Genomic DNA, 21,472 nt, shown 5'->3' with positions numbered 1-21,472 from the left:
CCAGGACCCTTCGGTTTTACCCTAGGAAACCTGCAGAGCGTGCTAGACCGCCGGAGTTTCCCGACTCGTCAACCATCATAAAAGCGCGATATAGTTGCGACCGCCATCGCGTAGTCAAGGCCGACGCCATTCCTATCAGCCTCCTAAAAGCTGCCTGGATACCACATTCAGGCCAACACAGCAGGGTTACCAAGGTCCTTCTGCAGGCAACGAGACGCCGTTAACAACCAACGTAGATTCCGTCGCCGCCCCGCGAGCTACGACGAAAACTGTGAACACCACTGAGCACGACGGCGAAGCAGAAGGGGCCCCGAAACAACAGCAGGTGTAGTGCCACCATCGGCACCCGAGGTAGGAGTAGCTTAAGAAAGTGGGAAAAGTGCTCAACCAACAGAAGAATAAACGGTGACATCGATATCCGTAAATATAGTGGGTTTTTACTTGAAGGTCAAACAAGCGTTTTCTTGGCAATAGTTCGCGATCGCAAGCCTTCCCTGAGAAGTGTAGAGGGGGGTCTCATAAGTGCTGGGAGTAACGACCCCCGCCAGGTTACATCTGCGACTGCTTCCATCGTGCCACCGACCGCCCGATCCGCATTGCTGACACCTCGATCGCGTACAGCAAGGAACCGACCATCCTTGAAATCACCCTAGATCGCAAATCCTCCTTCGCCCCCCACTTCCGCAGGGTGAAAGGCGAATGCACCAACCGCAAGCGTCTAGTGCAGACAATAGTTGCCAGGCACCCAAAGTGCAACAGAGGCACCGTACTGCGGGTTGACGAAGCCCTCATCCACAGTTTAATTTACTGCGGGATTGAGATAACCGGTAAAAACTTTGAAGGCATCAACAACATTCTGGCCCCGCTCTACCACGGGTTGGAGTGCCTCCAAACTCTTACGTTTCGCTGGAGAATCGCACTTGTCATCCTTCGACGGGCCCTGGGCGTACTCGAGAGGACCTATGGAAACGACGAATCTGCAACGCTTCAAACAGCCCTGGAAATATACACAACATTCACTGGACCTGCCTTTCCCCCAATCGCCCGGCTGCACCGGGTTTGGTCTCGCCCCTGGAACGCCCAACTCATCATCATCGACACATCACTGTCTATATCCTTCCGGATCGGAGGTGCTCCCGAAATCGCACAGGAATCATACAACCAGCTGGTAGCGCGACGATACTCCACTCACATACGCGTCTTCATCGACAGTTCGAAGAAAGACGCGGAGATTGGGGTCGGTGGGATCCCGCCCGAATGCTCAGTATTCTCGGCCGAAGTAGCATCCATCGCCATGGTCCTGGCCCAAAAACCCGTGGATTCAGCAAGGGACCATTCATAAATTACGTAACGCTTTTAGGAGGGGAGGGGGTTCGAGAAGTTGTTACATATTGTGACATAGGGGGGAGGGGGAGTAAGCTAGATCGTTACGTAACATGTTTTCATCGAAGAAAAAAATTTTTTTCAAGGAATTTGTTACGTAATAGGGGAGGGGGGGATAACTAAATTTGTGACAATTTGTTACATGGGGAGAGGGGGGAGTTAATTTTGGGCAATTTTTGCGTTACGTAATTTATGAATGGTCCCCAATCAGCATAATAACCGACTCCCTCTCGGTGCTTCGCGCACTCGAGAGCGGACAATATCGCCATCCTTTTGTACAGGCCATCGAACAGGAAACCGACTGCCTTACCACCACTGCGGAATCCAGGGGAACTCCGAGGCCAACGCCTTGGAAGCGTGCGGGCGTAAGGCCCGAAGGATTTGGACCAAGCAAGTACCAGCGGCAGACATCATCAGACACATCGCCGAATCCCTCGAATCTAACTTCGTCAATCACTGGCGGTCTTTCCGGGGCTACCTCCATAAAATAAAGTGACTCCCCGCCAAATGGGAAGGTCGCTAGAATTAGAGTGAACAGAAAAACCTCTCCAGGTTGCGTACTGGCACACCAAAATATTCCATGCGCACATGGTGTCCAACATCCGTTGGACATATACCGGAAAACCGTTGAGCATATACTGCTCAATTGTATTGAATATTAGGACCTCCGGACCAGACTTGATCTCCCGTTGTCCATCCGAGATGCCTTCTCCAACGACTCGGTCAGAGAGGAGATCATCTTATGTTTCATCAAGGACGCCGGCCACCTCGACAGCATCTAACGCAAAACCCGTCAGCGAACACGCAACATCGTAAACCAACAACCTTGCCGCGTACAATCGCGGCCCCTCGCCATACCCGGACCGGGTGATGGGAGGTTTAACTCCCACAACAACACAACACCCAAACAAGAACCACGGAGCATCCAGCCCCCTAACCATCCACCACTGCGAGCCCCTCGCCACACCCAGACCGGATGTTCCTTCTTGTGGATCAGCAGTGTTGCCGTCGTTACGAGGCGAGAGAGCGAAAGTTTTTGATAAAGCAGTTGACGAAGCTTTCTTTAACATTTCAGCGAAAGAACGCTTGGAATGGCACGTTAGGGAACGTTTTAGTTCATCCTCACGAAGCTTATAGGACGAACCTGTTGGGATATCATGTAGATTTCCGCACAGTAAAGATACTTTTCGGCATTCTCACGGCAAGTATCGTCCATATGATTCTCACAGCATTTTTTTCAGCATGGCTTATTGCTACAGTAGTTGCGTGGCACATTTGCTTGCATTTAAGGCTGTTCACGACCCGCGGTACAAACAGACGGATAGGCTGTTGAAGCTTATGCAAGAGGATGTAGTTTGGCAAAGCGGACTCAGTGAAAGTCACCCGATAAGAGTTTGACTCTGGGTATGTTTTCTTTCCATCTCCCCCTGTAACTACTGAGTGCAAACGTTTGCAGTCCAGCATTTTTACCGGTTGAAGTGAGGATTATCTAAAACAGCCAGTCCCATACTCCAGCAGGTTCGTCAAATATCGTCGTTTACGACGCCTTTGATTTTGACATCCCGAGCGGGTACATATCTATCTATCTATCTATCTATCTATCTACATATATAAAAGTCAAAGTTAGTATGTATATGATTTATAGACTCCCAAACGGCTTAACCGATTTCCGTAAAAATTTGCACACAGTAGGTATTTGGTATGGGGCGTTTTTGTGTGCTATTAGTTGAAGATTATCTGACCGCCAGATGGCGCTTTGGAATAAATTGTGTTTTCCTCCTATTTCGCAGAGTGTTGCAGCAACGCGCGATGGGTATTAGCTAGTCTATATATATATATATATATATATATATATATATATATATATATATATATATATATATATATATATATATATATATATATATATATATATATATATATATATATATATATATATATATATATATATATATATATATATATATATATATATATATATATATATATATATATATATATATATATATATATATATATATATATATATATATATATATATATATATATATATATATATATATATATATATATATATGTTTGTTATGGAGCGTGTTTGTGTGCTATTGGTTGGGGATTATCTGCCCGCCAGATGGCGCTTCGGAACAAATTGTGGTTTCCTCCTATTCCGTTGAAAGTCGCAGCAAAGCGCGATGGGTATTAGCTAGTACGTTATAGCCGCGCTTAAACGTTCCCCAGTAAGCTAAATCATTTGTCTGCTTTGAATTGGCTATCACTACTCTAAGTTTGTCCGGACGGATTATTGCTATTTCGACCACGGCCGAGAAGCGTTCCGTCGTTTTTTGTTAAATTTATAAGCTTGGTTCTATTTGAGCGACCGAAAATAAAAGTCGCAAGGACAGAACATGCTTCGTAAAACCCGTTTCAAGTATATTAGAATATATAAACCGGATATAAACTTCAAGCATAAAAATCGAACTGGGACATTGCTTTGTAAGAGTCGGGTAAAAATACCTTCAGTAAAAAAACCGGAAAAAAATACATCCGATTCTTACAAAGTAGTATTTGTTAGCCGACTTTTAATCTTGAACATCAATATATGCGGATACTCCTACGAGGAATTTATTTATTTTTAAACAGTTTTTATACTGGAGGTTCATCCTTGCCAAGTTTTACGGGTGAGAATTTTTTAAGCGATTCTTATGCTGAAGGATTTCTGTCCGGTTTTTATGCTTGAAGTTTATTTCCGATTTTTATATTCTAATATGTTTGAAACGGGTTTTGCGAAGCATGTTCTATCCTTGCGACTTTTATTTTCGGTCGCTCATTTGTGGGTCGGAAAAACACCACAGGGTACTGTTTGAGTCGGGGAGTACGAATTAGTTTTCAAGAAGGCGTTGTTTGAATCAGCATGCAGACAAGCTACCTTACGTAAATATATTTTTGTCTCTATTTAAGAGATTTTCTGCCGATAGGCTGGTTCACCTTTTGCGCAAATATTTAGAAAATCGCACTTTTACGATAAAGCATATTACTTCAAAAAGTTTAAGTATTTCGCTGGACTTGAATTTTCCACTACAACTAGTCGAAAAACTAGAACGCAAATGCAAAACAACATTTCCTGAAAAGTATCTACATGATCCTCTGAGTTGAGATCTTCGACAGTGCCATAAACGGTAAAATTTATGAGCCGGAGTGTCCCTATACGAACAAGAAAGGAACAGATTCAGCCAGCTTCCATTACGCTAAGGATTGTAATGCACCTAATCTACTCCTGATCAAAATATACTGTGTGTGTCGATTGTGAATGGAGCTTGGTGGGAAAGTGTAATCGATTCCAGAATTTCGTTTCAAGTGCTTCGACGAAAATTGAAAACTGTGCATATACTAATGGTGAAATTTAACATGTTTCAGTTTCGGCCTAAAGTTGCTCCCAAAGACGGTAATTTATTCTCCTCGCGTGTAGCACTCAGGCGTTCGCGGAAATTGCTGCATACCACATTGACTGGGCGAACTTCGTGTTTATAGATAGTAAATATTTTAGATTTCCAAGTGGTACGTTCCACTCCTCTAGGCAATGGTTGGTGGAAACTGAAAAAAATGGTGGGTGTTTCCTGCTATTTCCGCTTGCTCGTGTTTCTTGGAAGGAAACGGTACCCTTTTCAGCTGACCGGTTGGAATGCTTCTGTTTTCAAATAATTGAACCGACGAGAAAAAGGCATGAAACTCATGTATGGTCGGAATCATAAATTGAATAGTGCGGAGTCGATTTCGAAGTCCATTTCATTTATAACTGCCGTACCTTTAAGGTCGAACTTAATTTATTATTGTGTTACGTATGTTTATTTCTGGGAAATTCTATTTTGGTGGAGTAGCAGCCACATCGCTATTCCTTGGAAGGTTTGGATGCGAGATTTGAGATTTAGTACGTTAGAGTTAGTTGGATTTAAAAATTAAAAGATCCTAGTTGAGTGTTCCTTGTCGTTATCCAGTAGATCTACAAACATTAAACTCCAGTTCCTCTTCATCATTTTGCGTCATGAATTCCAGAGAGCAGCTTATCGGAGATTATAATTAGACCGATTATATTTCACGCCCGTTAACAAAAGAAGTCGGTATCTCGCCTCTCACTGCCATACGAATTCGGGAACAAAATAATTAAACCTCTTATCATGGTGATCCAAGATGATTTTTTTTCGAAGCCATCGTGAAACTTTTCTCATTACTAACAATCTTCGCTCTTCGTGCTCTGACTTGTGAGGGCTTAATTTTTGAAAGTGTATACCCTGAACGTTTTCCGACGAGCTGAGCTGGAATAAGCAGCTGCTGAGAGCCCGGGATCAGGGAAGATGGCACGCGACGGTGTATTCGGGTGGATAATCGAAGCCATAATAATTATAGGAGAAAAGTTAGTCTTTATATCCTTTCATTCCTTTCGGTTCGTCTTATTGGATTGTGTGAAAAGATTGGTTGTGTTTTGAATTGCGAATAACGGCTGTTACTGTTGAGCTTATCAGATAGGAACTATATTTTTCTTTCCGTTGCTAAGCCTTAATCAATTGATTTCTTTTAGTTGACACAATGTAATAAGAAAATTTGCAATAAATTTTTCTATAGTCACTCACGAAAAATTTGAATAATGTTCAAAGCAATTTTAAAGATGCAAACAATGTTTTGATAAAATGTTATTTTAAGGAAATTCAATTTCAAATTTCAACAGACTCCAATGCTTATCTTCAACGCACAAGACAATTGCAGAGTTAGTGTCACAATATTACTGCCTCTGATAATCCTTCCTGATCGGAGCTCGAAAATATCACGACTGTTGAGACTATCGCCTTGCCTTCTATTTTACCAGACCAGAGAATTACATTGACATGATTAAAACCGAATCAAGAATTGACAAAAAGTACCTACCGAAATGGTCAAACAAAAGTTATTTCTATATGTTCAACGCACTATATAAGTATAACATATGAAACAAACACTTCCCATTCGTGCCATATTTGCTGGATAGCTAATTTACAGCATATGGAAGCTTTTCTGCTGGAAGAGCAAATTGAATCACCCACCTCCCGTCGAAAAGTTCCTGTTAGGGTGGTAGTAGATGACTTCAACACTATTCGATTATTTATATCCATTGAAGAGAGTTTCTCCAAAATGCTAGAAATTTGGAAATAAGAGTCCAACATTTATAACTGTGTTATGGGACAACCCCAGGTGAATACTAGCGTAAAGCGAGTGGATTTTTTTGTTACACTCCTAATGAGCAATCGGTCCGGTCACGGACGGATGGCATGGAACAGTAGGATCAGAGCCGGAGCAAGCTACATTCGAGCTACTAGTGGAGCATGGAAACGGAAGTGGTCTCCCAGGACCAGGACGCGCGCTAATGATAACACGCTTCACCTTTGCCGTGAGACTGTTAGGCACCTTCCATGCGGAAAACATCTGAACGTACACGCCAAAAAATTTTAATTTTACTAGTAACAGAGTTCCAGGCAATTCAACTAAACGTCATACGAGAAATGTGGAATTGATTCTTTTTTCAGCGACATAAATATACCATAAACATACCAGTTAAAAAATCTAAAAATGCAAAACTTTTTAATAGTGTGTACTTTCAGTTGGCACAGTGCACCAGACAGCAAGCAAGTTGCACTAAATCGAAAGAAATTAGTGCTGTAAATTTTTACCACATAAAATGTCAAATAATTATAAATCAATTGAAAGCTTTAAGAACATTTTACTGCTTCTGGAGCGTCCAGTCATTTCCATGCCCGGAAAGTGACGGAGGCAAAATAGCGTAAATGGACCGTGACGAGCATAATTGAGTGCTTCTAATGGAATGAAATCGAGCATCACAATTTGGTATGTTGAACAATGGGGAGGACTGATGGGTATGCTAAAATTGAAAAATCCCTATCATCGCAAGGGGATAGAGGAATGCTGACACTGCTCCTGATGGAAGAGTCAACTTCGGACCAGTTCAGCGAGTTTTATTCACTTGGTTCATTTGAGTCGACACGTTTGCGTTAGGTTGACGGTGCCAATTTCTTTATTTACAATTCAAAGTTCTTAAAACTAGTTACAATTTTGCATTACCTGCAAGATTCGCTTTTTTCCAAACTACATGATGCACCCACAAATTTTAATTGACTTTAGCTACAATTTCTGGACAAATTTATATTTTCTAAAAAATAAAAACTTCGCATAAGTACAATTTTTTTTATTTATTTAGCAAATAACTTTAAATTCCATGCGATTTCTTACATATTTTAATACCCAAATCGTTTGCAAGTGATACCGGATACAATTTTCTGAAGAACAATTTGAAATTTTTTTTTAATAAATTATAACCTACATTAATTATAATCAATTGCTGTGTAAATTACGGCTATGCAAACGTTTTGAATTCAAAGTTATAGGCTGATGTTAACCACGGTTGCTTGCCGTGCTTCCATTCATTATCGTTCGAGAATGCGGCCAAAGCTACAACAGCCATGTTGGTCCATGCGGGTTCGCAAACTGTATACGCCTTAAATCCGTTGTTCGTAATCCGTGCGTGGCGATGTTCTGCCTGGAATACCTTAGTTACAAATGGCTACCCTTTTTTGTCGTCTTTTAAAATAAGTGCGCCTTTTTCATCCAAGATTTTTTTGATATATAAAACTTTAGATCTATAAACGTAATAAGCAATATGTTGATGTTTTTTTTTTTTCTCTGTATGTTCTTTGAGGTTTATGACACAGTGGCATAGTCAGAAATTTACTTAGGGGAGGGGGTCGAAACATTATCTCCAAAACTCAACGTAAGGGTTATGTATTTTTACAGAGAATGTGTGTGCAAAATTTGAAATCAATCGATTAAGTAGTTTTTGATTTTCAGTTAACACCGAAAATCGTGTTTTTTCCAGAAACGTCCTACAAAAAACTTCCCCACCGAGTCGCTTGTCGATATTCTTGCATGAAAAAATTATAGAATGTTATTGAAATGGTACACAATACGCAAAAGTTTTGGTCAATTCGCTTCACCCAAAGCTCTAAAAAAATCGCCAAAAAAATGATTTTTTTTCTTGTTGAAACCCTTGCCCCCTCCCCTAGCTTTAGGGTCTTTCGGCTTTTTTTTCAGGTTAGAAAAATTTCAAACCTGGCGTATGGGGGTTGGGAATCGAATTCAGGTGTGCAGCGTATAAGGCAATCAACTGATGAACTACACCAATGTTTTTCAACCGGGGTTAAATTCACCCCCAGGGGTACGTCAGATTATGAATTATTTTGGGTAAATTTCAACTTGTTTTCCTAATATTTACATCGAAATATTGACTCTATAATATAATAGATATAATAGAATAACAAGTCGAAATTTACCTGGAATTAATCATAATCTGACGTACCCCTGGGGGTGAATTCACCCCCGGTTAAAAAACACTGAACTACACTCTGCCCGCTATGTTTGAAGGGTATTTTTTATAATTATTTCTAGGAGGATTGACCGCCAAAATTATTATATTAGATGAGGTGCTGCAGTTTACAATAATCGCCATCTCATATATCAAAATGTATTTAATACATCGATTTCTGTCATTTACTCATTCATTTTTTTTTCGAAAATCTTCATTTTGTTTTTGTTATGCAGTAAAGAACTGATTTAAACAGCTCACGGTTTTGTCTACCCCCGAAGGGCTCTGGCAAACAAACCAAGTAAAATTAGAGTACATAAATGCTTTATTGGGCATATTTTTCTTATCTCAAAGATTCAAAAATGAAAATATAATTTTTTGAAGTAGAATTTTTCTAACGTTTCAATCAGTGGCGTAGTAAGAAAATTTTTCGGGGGGGATATGAATTTTTTTTATATATATGAAAAAATGTTCAAAAACATTCTGAGCAGGAAAAAAATGTTCAAAAACCAACAACTCAGGGAACGGGTTTGGGTAATCAAGGTAGGAAAGCTAGCTGTTGGTATAGAATAAATGCTCTTCCCCTACGAAGACAATCTGGGCGGCAAACTTCAGACTGTCTAATTTACTGAGCCCTCCAGTTCCCTTGTGCCATTCAGTACCACTTCCTCGTTGAGCTTCCGACTGGTTCGCGAACTACTCGGTCTAGTCATCAACGATAGATCAAGCCAACTCCGACGAAAAGTTCCCTGGCGAGAGGAGTTCGAGCCAACCAGCCAGGTGCTGCGGTCAATTCGGCGATTCCGGTAGAGTAGGGCATCTGCTTTGCTGGAGCCCCGGCGCGACTGGTGGTGTATCGTCGCGGTCTACGCGGTCTCGTTCCCGGCGGTGAATCTGACTGTAAGCTGACGGAGAGGTCCCAGACGAAAGAAGTTCTCCCGATACCGATTCTTATTTGGTTTCAGTACCACAACTTCTTGAGCCCTTTGACTCCGTAACCGGTGCCATTTAGCACCGCAACTCCTTTAAGCCATTTAATTCTCTTCTTGGGCCATTTAGCACTAATTCCTTGATGGTCCATTCAGCTCCTCGACTTGTTCGTGAACAACTCGGTGTAGTCCCCGACGATGGACCTGACCTACTCCGACAGAGAATTCCCCGGCGAGAGAAGTTCTCCCGAGCTCGAGCTAATCAGCTAGGCGCCGAGGTCAGTTCGGCGATTCTGGTGAAGCAGGGTATCCGATGCACTGGTGCGCCGATGACCTGCGACTAGTGGTGTCTCGTCGCTGTCTACTCAGTCTAGTCCCCAACGGTGAATCTAGCTTACGCTAACGGAGAATTCCCTGGCGAAAAAAGTTTTCCCAATATCGATTCTTCTTTGGTTTTCGCTATTTTTCTATCGGAACAACCGGTGGGGTGCCGTGGTCCGCATGGAGCGTGACGTCCGGTTCGCTGGCGTTTCGACGACTCATACTCGCTGATCTGTTGCAGTCTATTCGACTAGTCCTCGGCGGTGGATCTAGCTTATACCTGTGGAGAGTTCCCTGGCGGTGATTGCTCTCCCGAAAACGTTGTTCGATGTCCATTCCGCTGTAAGACGGTCATGATCTACATCAGCGGTTCTCAACCTTTTTCGTACCACGGACCCCTTAGATATCACACTGGGTCGCTGCGAACCCCCACAGATAAACATCAATTTTGTATGCTATCAATATGTTATTTTAAATTTGTTAGGAAACATGACTTGAAATTTCAATATGCACTCGGAAAATATATTTTTCTTCGCGGACTCCCAGCAATGACTTCGCGGCCCGCTTGGAGCCCGCGGACCCCAGGTTGAGAATCACTGATCTTCATCATATCTCTGTTTACTGCGTTCCACGTCTCTACGTCGCTTGTCATTCTGTAGGTTACATTATCCGGGTTGATGTCCGATCCTCCCGTTTTAAGTAGCTACCTGCACGTCACTTCAAACCTCGGACATTCGAAGACTCTCCTCGGGCATTCAAAGACTTCAAACCTCGGACATTCAAAGACGCTCCAGGCACAGTGTTGACGTTGCGTACCTACACCGATGAAGATACTCCTTAAGCAGCCGTGGCTCGGTAGGAGCTGTTTCAGGTGGAAGGTCATCTCTCCGTGCTTTCTATTGACCCACGCCGACAGGTTTGGATGAGCCGGTAGGTCCACTTTCCTTTCTCCGTATTATCCCATTCCTGCTGCTACGTCATCATCGAATCGATTCTCATCATCTTCCTCACGTTTCTTACGTTTCATTGATTGTAGCACTTGATATCCTCCGTCAGGGTAATGCAGATGGGAATCATCTCGGCGAGGCATACTGCCTCCGGTACGCAATCGCAACTCGTACGACCAGCAGTCGAAGCGTCCTGTTCAGCTTTTCGCGGTTTCACTTGGTTTTCAGCGCCGCACCCCAAGCAGGAGCCAGTATCGCAGTATCGATTACGAAACACTAGATAAAGACACGACATTTCGCATGTGTAATCAACGTGGTTGTTTAAGTCGTCGATTATCACTCCCAATTGCTTCAGTGCACGCTTCGATGCATTCACATGCCCTTCGACGCTGTTTCCGCTGAACCGCTTTACAGTTGCTGTCCAACAACTATTTGCAGCTTGACCCGTTCATCCAGCTCTCGATCGCATCTATTATCTCCGTCACCGACACCTCCATTTCTTCAAGTGTCTCACCGTTATTGACACATCGTCCACGAAACCAACGATTTTCACTTTCCTGGGCAACCGCAGTGTTAAGACCCCACACTGATAAAATATATTCGTAAATCGCTAGGAATTAATTTCGTACAAACAACTTTCATAAAATATATGAATTTTTCGTACATATGATGAATCGTTTGTAGATCTGTCGAAACACTTTTATTTTTTATTACGAGTTTTTCGTGAAAACCACGAAATGACTTTCGTTGGCTTATTACGAAACAGCTTCATTCAACAAACGAGTCGTTCGCTGTTATATTCGAATATCTTTATAATATTTACGAGCATCATTCGTCAAACCGTCCACGTCAAAAGAGCAATATGGTGCCTTTGTTGCTGTTCGTCAGATAATTGTTGTTGTCTATTTAGTAGTCGTCCGCTGGTCGTCCGCTGGTTGCAGAATCTGGAGCAGTACAGAATCAGTTGAGCCGTCGCGTTGATTGAAGCTCGTTGATTTTGTATGAATACTTTTGAGTTTTTCTCTGCCGGAGCAATATCGGTGCTGTCAAACATCGATCCTGAAAGATCGAATGCGACCAACTAAATCGTTTGTAATATACATAAACGTTTATTAAAATAAACGAAACATTTCGTTTCTTTCACGAAAAATAATGTCGATAACTTTCGTGCAATGTAAACTAAATAAGTAAAATTTACGAAATCTTTCGCTCATCAAGCGGCCATTTCTTGGTACCACAATAAAATCGATTTGGCCACATCGATTTTTTAAATAAAAAAAAACAATGTTGTCAAACATCGATCCCAAAACATCGACTGAAAACAATAAGGGGCTAATAAACACGAAAACTTTTCTAAGATAAATGAAAAGATTTTGTGCGACCAACGAAATCGTTCATAATATACACAAACGTTTATTAAAATAAACAAAACATTTCATTTCATTCACGGAAAATAATGTCGTTATCAACGATAACATTCGTGCAGTGTACATTAAATGTGTAAAATTTAAGAAAGCTTTCGTACACCCTACGGCCAATCTTGTTCATGAAATGAACGAAACTTACTATTTACAATGCACGAAAATACTTCGTTGCAGAAAACGACGAATGAATTCGTGCATTGCATGATTCATTATATTCACGAATTTATATTATCAGTGCATCGTACATCCCATTCCAAAGTGTTGGACAGAGAATGGAGCCCTGAGTAACGCCCGCTGCGACTCGCATTGCCTTCTGCCCTTTTGTTCGTCTGGTACAGCAGTGCTCTACTCTGGAAGTAGCTCTTCAGGATCTGGCTCATTCTTTTATGCCACGCTGCGGCATTGGTCTATTCGAGGCTGGATGGCCCGGTGACTTCCCTGACTTTGGCAGCAACATCAGTTTCTGCACCTTCCTCATTACGGGGATTACCATCGTCTAAAGACTTCAGCAGTATCATCTTGAACATGGCCCGATATGCCAGGATCACAGCTTTCAGTGCCACGGTTGGTATTCCATCCGGACCGGGGGTTTTCTTTGATTTTAGTCACATCGGCGTGTCTTTGAGCTCGTCGTTAGCCACTCGACTGTGTTACCTCCTTCTTCTTCGCCGATGTCGGTGACCAGGTAGTTGAATCGTGATTCGGGAAGAGACCCTCAACGATTATCTTTAGCTTACCCGGGCGTATTTCAGCTGGTGTCGACGGACCCTCGTCTTCGTCATGACGACTCAGTATGCGTCCCCCAGGGATTGGCGTTTATTTCTCAGCACAGCTGCTTATGGCAATTGGCTTGTTAAGCTTGATCTCCCGTTTTAAAGAGTCCCTACCTTCTAGATACGTCGTTTGCGCTCCTCTCTCACTCTCCGATCTTGCGCTCTGAGCCCGCCTTCTGGCTCTAAGACAAGCAGCGTGTAGCGTACTGAGTTACTCATTTAACCAGTAAACTGCACGCCGTCTACTGCATGGCCCTAGTTTTCGTGACATTGTAACGTCACAAGCCGTCACAATCCTTCTTGTTAGCCGTCAGCCGTATCAACGTACTTGATTCCGTTGTTCGCCGAAGTAACTCAACAAAGAGGTTTTCGTTAAAGGCTTTCGTCTTCCACTTTAGCTTGCCGCCCGCCCTTCTTCGTGCTGCAACAGGGTTCCATTGGCCGATGCGGTAGCGAATCGCCTGGTGGTCTCTATGGGGAAACTTCTCTCACACTCTCCAGTCCATGCTCGCCATCAGTCAAGGACTACAGAATGTGGCGAAGTTTCTCTCGGTACCGATATCCGTTTCGTGAACCAGCTCCTATCTCCTCGCTTCGCCGCGATCTACTCGTTATAGTCCTCGGCGGTTGAGCTAGCCTCCACAACGTGCCGACAGGTAGGTGTCGAGTTTGCAGCCAATTTTCACTACAAGGAAATATTTTCACAAGATAACCTTTGCAAATGAAACTTTGAGAATTTCATTTAAAATATTAGACATATTTTTGTTTAACATATTCAATTTTTTCAAATTTCTCCGAAATATTTCGGGGAGGGGGGGGTTTCGTCCCCAACCCCCCCCCCCCCCCGCTACTACACCACTGAATATAGGGGCCCCGTTTCAAAAATATCGGCCTACCGGAGTTTTTGAACGTGAATATCTGCCGTTGTACTGAATGAAAAAATACTATGAGCTATCTGTTTGGAAATATGAACAATAACTCTGTGTCAAATTCCGTAGTATGTACAATTACTTACTACAATTAAATAATGAAAATAATGGATTTTGTGAAAACAGTAATTATCTACTCCATGATTGGCCCATACAATTCAATCAACCAGCGAGCGTTGCTGGGACAGCCCCTTTGTCATCCAATGAAATGCGACACACATATCAAAACAGAACACATGAAAAAAAATCGTCAGTTTGCTTTCTGACCACGTAGTATGCCAGATCAAACCCTTCGGGGCAATATGCGTTTTCCATGACTGCCGCCAGCAATCATTCCAATCTAAAAGAAAAAGCAGAACGCCCTTTACTTTGCGCTGGTGATGGGCCGGTTGGGAGTGAAGGACCCCGCTCTCTTGCTCATTAAATTATGTGTGGCGTGCGCAGATAAAAATTCACGCCCCGCGCCACAGTGGCGTGTTTTCGAACAAAAGTCGGACAAAACTTAAAATTTTGCCTAATCTGGCTGAAAATTACATGTTATGGTAATTTTATATGCTAGTCGTTTATTTGTGTATGTGTTCGTCTGAAAATTTGTTACAGCTTGGTCAGAGAATTAATACAGAACTGGCGTATATGATAGAACAGTGGGTATTCCTTTTAGGATTCGTGGGTCACTTTTTACCGGTTCTCAATTTGTACATTCAATTCGACCTATTCGGGAAGATCGGATTGGATAAATTATGGCACGAATAATTGACCGACGAATGTCAATCATCCATTCCCAGTCAGCAAAACATGAAAAAAATCTAACAGAATGCAATTGTCATTACTCATTTTGCTGGCATTCAGACGATTCAAGTAGTTTGATTGCTTGTTACATATGTTCTTTTCTGCTACTTCTTTAGTCTGTTTTTGTTATACTTCCAGTAGTTTGGTTTTCCACCTCCCATGTGTGCCAAAATTAGTATTGATTAATTTACACGATTCTATTTAATTTCTTTCCTTATTTTTTAAGAGGTATGTCATTTTTCCTTTTATTACTATATCCTTAACATGATTCATACTAACACTCATTAACATAATAAATTGCATATTCTCTCATATACACTCACAATATCTCTTATTCAATACATACAAATGCTCGTGGCTTTCGCGATAACACAAGCCTCGCCACAAACGCGAACATGCAATCGCAATCATTCATACATACCTGCGATCTCGCTAATATCACAAGACCTCGGTAATTAAATGAACGTTTTAGCGCCTATAAATTTACAAACGCATTCTCAAGCATTACCCACCGCTCGCGCGATCATGGTCGCGTCTAGAAATCTCTACTCTCGATCATAGCAACCCAGATTCATGTCCATGCCACATTCCTTGGCGACATGACCGGGAACTCTAGTGATATGCGGAACTCCCTTCTAGTACCTGAACCATACGCCGAAAATTACGCATCAGACTCACGGTCCGCGCGATCATTCAAGAACATACGCGAATATGTGAATGCCCACTGGGTTATAAAATTGATTTTTTCCACGTGAAGTTACATACACTCTAGCAAACGCGACTATCGCGTTAACATACAAACGCTCGAGTCCTTCGCGATTATCCACGCATACCCATGTCCGCGATTGCCTACAAACGCCTGTGTTCGTGCGGTCATGAATCGGTCACATCCGGGAATTTTTACCCTCCGTCCTAGCAACTTAGGACATTCAGTTGGACCAATCAAAAAATAACGCTCAGATCCACTAGACTCTGATATGGAAAAACTCACATGCTTCTAGCATCTAAACCGTACACCGAGAATTAAGTATCGGATTCACGGTCCGAGCGCGATCATTCAAGAACACACTCGAAAATGTAAAGGACACACGTTAAAAATATAATTTATACACGCGAAGTTACATACACGTTAGAACATACGACATACAAATGCACACGCGATCAAACACGATAACGTATAAACGAACGAACTCTTCGCGATGATACACGCAATCGCGTAGTCCATACAGCCGGACATATCTGAACCGTAGAATGAATATTACATTCAGAATCACGGTCCGCTGCAACTGGCCTTAAGCAGTGATTTAGTGTGTAAAATTTCCCGTCTCGTCTGCAATCTAGCTCTACAGCTCCTGTAGGACAAGTCTCCAAAATGAAAATATTATGCTAACCGAAGTTTTCTAATTTACAATTTGATTTTTGCGGTTAAAAACATGCATATTCTTCAAATCTTCAAATAACATATCTCTCTTTCTATAAAATATTATTATTTTACGCATCAGAAGAACCACCGCCAGTACTAATTAGACTTCTTACCAAATTATGCACTGCATTGTTTGCTCGACACTAATTAGTTTCAATCTTCCTCGAAATTGGTAATAACTTATTCCCGCTACAGGTGTAAACCGATAAATTATTCAATAAACAAGCTGTGTAACCGGCAGGACGCGCACCCACGCAGGTAACAAGTTCATGGATCGATAAATCCATTTAACCGATATTGGACCGACAGAATTCGAGCTTCAACGGGTCCGTTCACTGGTCGCGTAGTGGTGGGACATGCTTTTCCCGGATTCACATTTCAGGCACGTAATCATCGTTCGTTCCCGTCAATACACATGCGGATGCGTGCGGAGGATAGGGACCATGTGTGAGTCCACTGTTTCCTGTTGGAGGTGTAATTGCATTTGAAAAGTTTCGTTTTGCGATTGAAACACAGAAAATTTGGTGCATGTTGCTGCTATCAATAATCCATATGTTATGGAAAAATGACTGGAGCTGGACTATTTTCGTAAAACGATTCGTTTCCTAATAATGATAATTTAATTGCCCATTAATACCTGTAGAAGTGGATCACCACAACTACACAGAGCGGGAAAATTGTAAAACAGGTTTCGGATCCTCTGCAGGATAAATAAGTGGAAAATAATATTTGCAACCGAGCCAACATAGCCGATTTTAAATTACAACTTTTAATTGAGATAAATGACCGGAAAAGCCAACAGTATCAAACTTTTGTCATTCGGGGCTAAACGGTCGGACGTTTCCTAAAATACGATACGGGTCGGTACATTTCAGTAATAATTAATGCTTGCGTATCCGTTGGGAAAGTTAGGGCTATCTTGTTGTGACGGCGCTCCCAAATTCGGTACAAAAGTTTATGTTTGTGCTATGTCACAAACCACTGTTGGGCGTTCATCGACTGTAAACTGACGATAATATGGGCTTCCGGCTTGGCGACGCATTTTGCAGTGGGAATAGCAATTGGAAACTTTCCGTTGAGAGTGAAGCGCAAGGAACCGAATCATCCCGTGGGTGAAAACGAAAATTTACATTTTAATTACCATTGTAAAAGTTGTGGCTTGCGAGAATAATTTCCTTTGTGGCAAGGACCTTTTTACTCATCGCGTGCTTTGCATCTCCAGTGACAATGCGGAGAGCATTGGTGATCCCTCTAGACGGCATCATCTCGGCTCATACTTTCGTATCAAGCAGAATATTTGAGTATGCATACTGCAACCTCACTCGTGCGTGTTTAAAAAACTCGTTAATCATTAAATATTGTAGAGTTAGGACGAATTGAGAGAAGAATTGAAAATAATAGAAAAATTGCATTGTACAGCACGTTTTGACCCAAATAACTCATTAAGCATTATAAATATCGCAGTAGTTGAAAAGGCAAGTATAATAAGTAAATGTTTGCAATGCCGCAAATAAGTGAAACCCGTTAAGGATCAGCATAAAATGTAGCAATAAATTGAAGAAAATTCTCATGAATTCTCTAAACCGGAAGTCGCCATCTTTGATTTCAAAATGGCGTCAAAAATCAATTTCTGACACCTACTCTTCAATACCATTCCGAAAATACCCATATTGTTGGGGTGCGGGCCAGACCCGTCTCCTCCATCTTTTCGAAAATATTCTAAGTCTTTTGCATTCATAAGGACTTAGAATATTTTTTGCAAAAACCGTGTTAATGGCGAAATCCGCGCAAAATAAAAACTGCCAAAATTCTTCTAAGTTCTTCGCATTTAAAATGACTTAGAAATTTTTTTCAAAAAAAAGTCTTTTGCATTCAAAAGAACTTAGAATATTTTTGCAAAAACCGCGTTAATTGGAAAAACCGCGCAAAAACCGCGTTAATTGGAAAATCCGCTTTAAAAAAAACCGCGTTAATTAGAAAATCTGCGTAAAAAAACCTCGTTAAAAAAACCGCGCAAAAAACCGCGTAAAAAAACCTGGGTGTACAATTCTGCGTGTAGGAGGTAACCAATAGTACACCAACTGACGCTATCTTCAGCTGGCTGTGTCTTGCGCGCATCAAACGTGGCAATATTCTACGATGGTGGATTCTTGGGGCGAACACTATGCGGTTCGCACTACCGCGTATAGTAGCAAGTTAGCCTCTTGGGGATGCTACCAAAAATCAATTTTCGCGCACTTTTTAAAGTTTTACCCGTTTTCAACGGGGCCGTTCATCGTATTTTTTCACCTATTTTGAGCAGTTCACTGTTAAACTTGAGCCTCTTCTGGCAATTTTCTTTTCACGTTTTGCCTCTTCTGAGCAGTTTTCTACCACCCGCGGGAACTTTTTTCCTCAAGATCCGGCTCGAAGGACCAAATTTATGTTCAGGCACTTCGCTACTCTTGGTACTTTTGGATCTTTTAGAACACACTTTGCCGATGAATTTCACCTGCTGGATCAGAACATTTCTTTTGTGGCCGACACTAACGATTGCTTTTTACTATCTGCCTTCTATTGTAAGCTTTTTGTGTACATTTTTGTATGTGTGTTTATGCTGCGGCTGTTTGACAGCTATGTTATGTTTTGCAGAATCCATTTCTGCTTAGGGTTTGCACAGTGGGCTGTCTGTGCAAATCGTAGGGTATTTACATTTCATTTGTTTCTAGAGATAGTTTAGTTCACTTTACATGTTGTGCATCACACCACAGAAAATAATTTGACTTTATGTAGTTCCGTCGCTATTAAAGACTTCCATAATTGACGCACTGTATCCCAGACAGAGATAGTGGAAGAAACTAGATGAGCAAAACCTAAAACCTGTATTCTAACTATGCACACCAAAAAAATCTGAATGTTATCGTTGACGTAATTGCAAACATGACACAATTCAACAAACCGTAATTTACGAAATGACCGAACATTACCGTGTTCCATTTAATTTTACATGGAACATATACTTTACATGCGCTGTTGCAGAGAAACCACGGCCTTTCCGATTTTATAATCTTTATTCTACGAGGATTATAAAATCCCTAAAATTTTAGATTTACATTAGTTAGTATTTAGTTGAATAGGTAAATTCTTACGTTTAGTGCCCTCTTAGGCTTCTAATTGTTTCCTCCTTGGTAGTTTACTCCACGTATTAGCCACTGTAAGTTAGGTTAGGTTTTAGCGATTATTCACAGGATTGCTGTGTCATGTTTTATGTTACCTCTAATCTGGTCGTGTTCTAGGCTAGACCAAGTATATTAAGGGCGATTAGAAATAATACAGTCCGCTATTTAATACCTGCATTAATTTTAAGTAGATCGTAAGTTCATGAAGTTTTAGTTTAAGTAATTCACGTTTTGTACCTCAATTCAATATCGAAATATCTTTAAATCACCTTTAAATACCGTCTTTAAATACCACTAGATTTTAGTTTACTTGTAGCCTATAAGTTAGATGTAGTATAATATTTCAATAGTTTTAAGTTTAGTAGTAAATTTACCGTTTTAACACCATCGATCACTAGATTCTAAGACGTAAGCTAAGACCGTTTTTATAATTCTTTGATTTGACATTCTCATGAGTCATTGCCTATTGGCTGACGTTTAGTTTACTTGTACGGTACGGGTAAAGAAGATTAATTGTGGACGAGGGGCTTTGTAGTAACACTCCCCCCCAGTATGCTGTCGTGGAGGCAGCCTACTCTATGTTGGTCCAACGTCCAGAACTGCAATCTTTACAGCGGGCCGTTCCATCAACCCTCCGGATGTTTGGATTGTAGCACTTCGTACCTGCCCGTCCTTCGATTGGGAAATGGAAACCACACGACCTTTGGGCCAGCAGTTCCTTGGTAATGCGGGGTCCACGATGACTACGATGTCTCCCGTCTTAATAGGTTTTACCGGCTGGAACCATTTAGTTCTACGCGTGATGCTGGGAAGATATTCCGTTAACCAACGTTTCCAAAAGATATTTGCGTAAACTTGAGACATTTTCCAGGTTTTGCGTAAGGTATCTGCGCCGTCGTCGAATAGGATGAAGGGTTTAACGCCATTCGATGTTCCCAAGAGGAAATGGTTTGGTGTTAGAGCTGGTGCTGATTCATTGTCGGCTGAAACGTATGTCAATGGCCTAGAATTTACGACCATCTCAACTTCCATTAGCATATTCCGATAAATTTCGTCCGTAGGTAGTCTTCGTGGCTTTATTTGCGCCAGTCCTTTCTTGACCGACTGTATCAGTCGTTCCCAACTCCCTCCCATATGGGGAGAGGCAGGTGGATTGAAGATCCAGCGCGTAGAACATGTTGTAAAACTTCTCACCATGTGATCCTGGTCAACCGTTTTCAAAATTTCTTTCAGCTCCCGATCTGCACCGATGAAGTTCGTCCCTCGATCACTATAAATTTCGAGCGGAACTCCCCTTCTAGACATGAAATTGCGTATGGCCATGATACAGGAGTCCGTCGTAAGACTGTGTGCTATTTCAATGTGTATGGCGCGCACAGTGAGGCATGTCATTAGCACACCCCATCGTTTTTCAACACGGCGCCCTACTAGTACTTCTTGTGGACCAAAGTAGTCTATACCTATATACGAAAAAGGTCTCGCGTAGGCTGCTAACCTGGCTGCAGGGAGACTGCCCATCATTGGTGGCTGTGGCGTTGTATTTCGTATTTTACAAAATTGACAGTTTCGCCTAACACGATCGCACTGTGTACGTACTTTGGGAATATAGTATTTCTGCTTCAGTTCGTTCAGAACCGTTTGATGATTTTGATGGTGATAGAGCTTATGAACCTCACGAATTATAAGTGTTGTTATGTAGTGTTGCCGGGGCAAGAATATTGGTCGTTTAGCGAGATCGCCAACAAAGTTACATTCGTCTATTCTTCCTGGAATGCGTAAAACTTGGCTTTCGTCCATTATGGGATGTAGTTTGGACAGCTGACCTTTTTCTTTGAGACGCTTTTGTGTATTTGCTTTGATAGGGTGTGAAGCCAGTGAGTAGTCTTTGGGGAACATTTCTTTCTGGGCCAGGCGGTAGATGCACATTTCTGCTCGTTTCAGCTCTTCATGAGACAGAGGACCGTACTGGAGACCCTCACTTCTTGATTGCCGTT

At 41.8% G+C, this 21,472-nt stretch overlaps 1 protein-coding gene and 1 long non-coding RNA gene across 2 annotated transcripts in view; one reads left to right on the top strand and one right to left on the bottom strand.

The window, feature by feature from the left end:
• LOC131678567 (putative odorant-binding protein A10) overlaps positions 1–21,472 on the top strand; it is a 104,808-nt gene that overhangs the window by 77,076 nt on the left and 6,260 nt on the right. The window lies entirely within an intron of this gene.
• LOC131678568 (uncharacterized) lies at positions 19,314–20,561 on the bottom strand. Its single transcript, XR_009303674.1, has 3 exons — positions 19,716–20,561; positions 19,574–19,650; positions 19,314–19,511 (listed from the first exon to the last, which is right to left on the bottom strand). It is a non-coding gene; the product is annotated as an uncharacterized LOC131678568 (long non-coding RNA).

Source organism: Topomyia yanbarensis, chromosome 2 (genome assembly GCF_030247195.1).
Source record: "Topomyia yanbarensis strain Yona2022 chromosome 2, ASM3024719v1, whole genome shotgun sequence".
Taxonomy (NCBI): Eukaryota; Metazoa; Arthropoda; class Insecta; order Diptera; family Culicidae; genus Topomyia; species Topomyia yanbarensis.
Note: the sequence above shows the minus strand (reverse complement) of the source record. Positions and strands in the feature narration are given on the sequence as shown.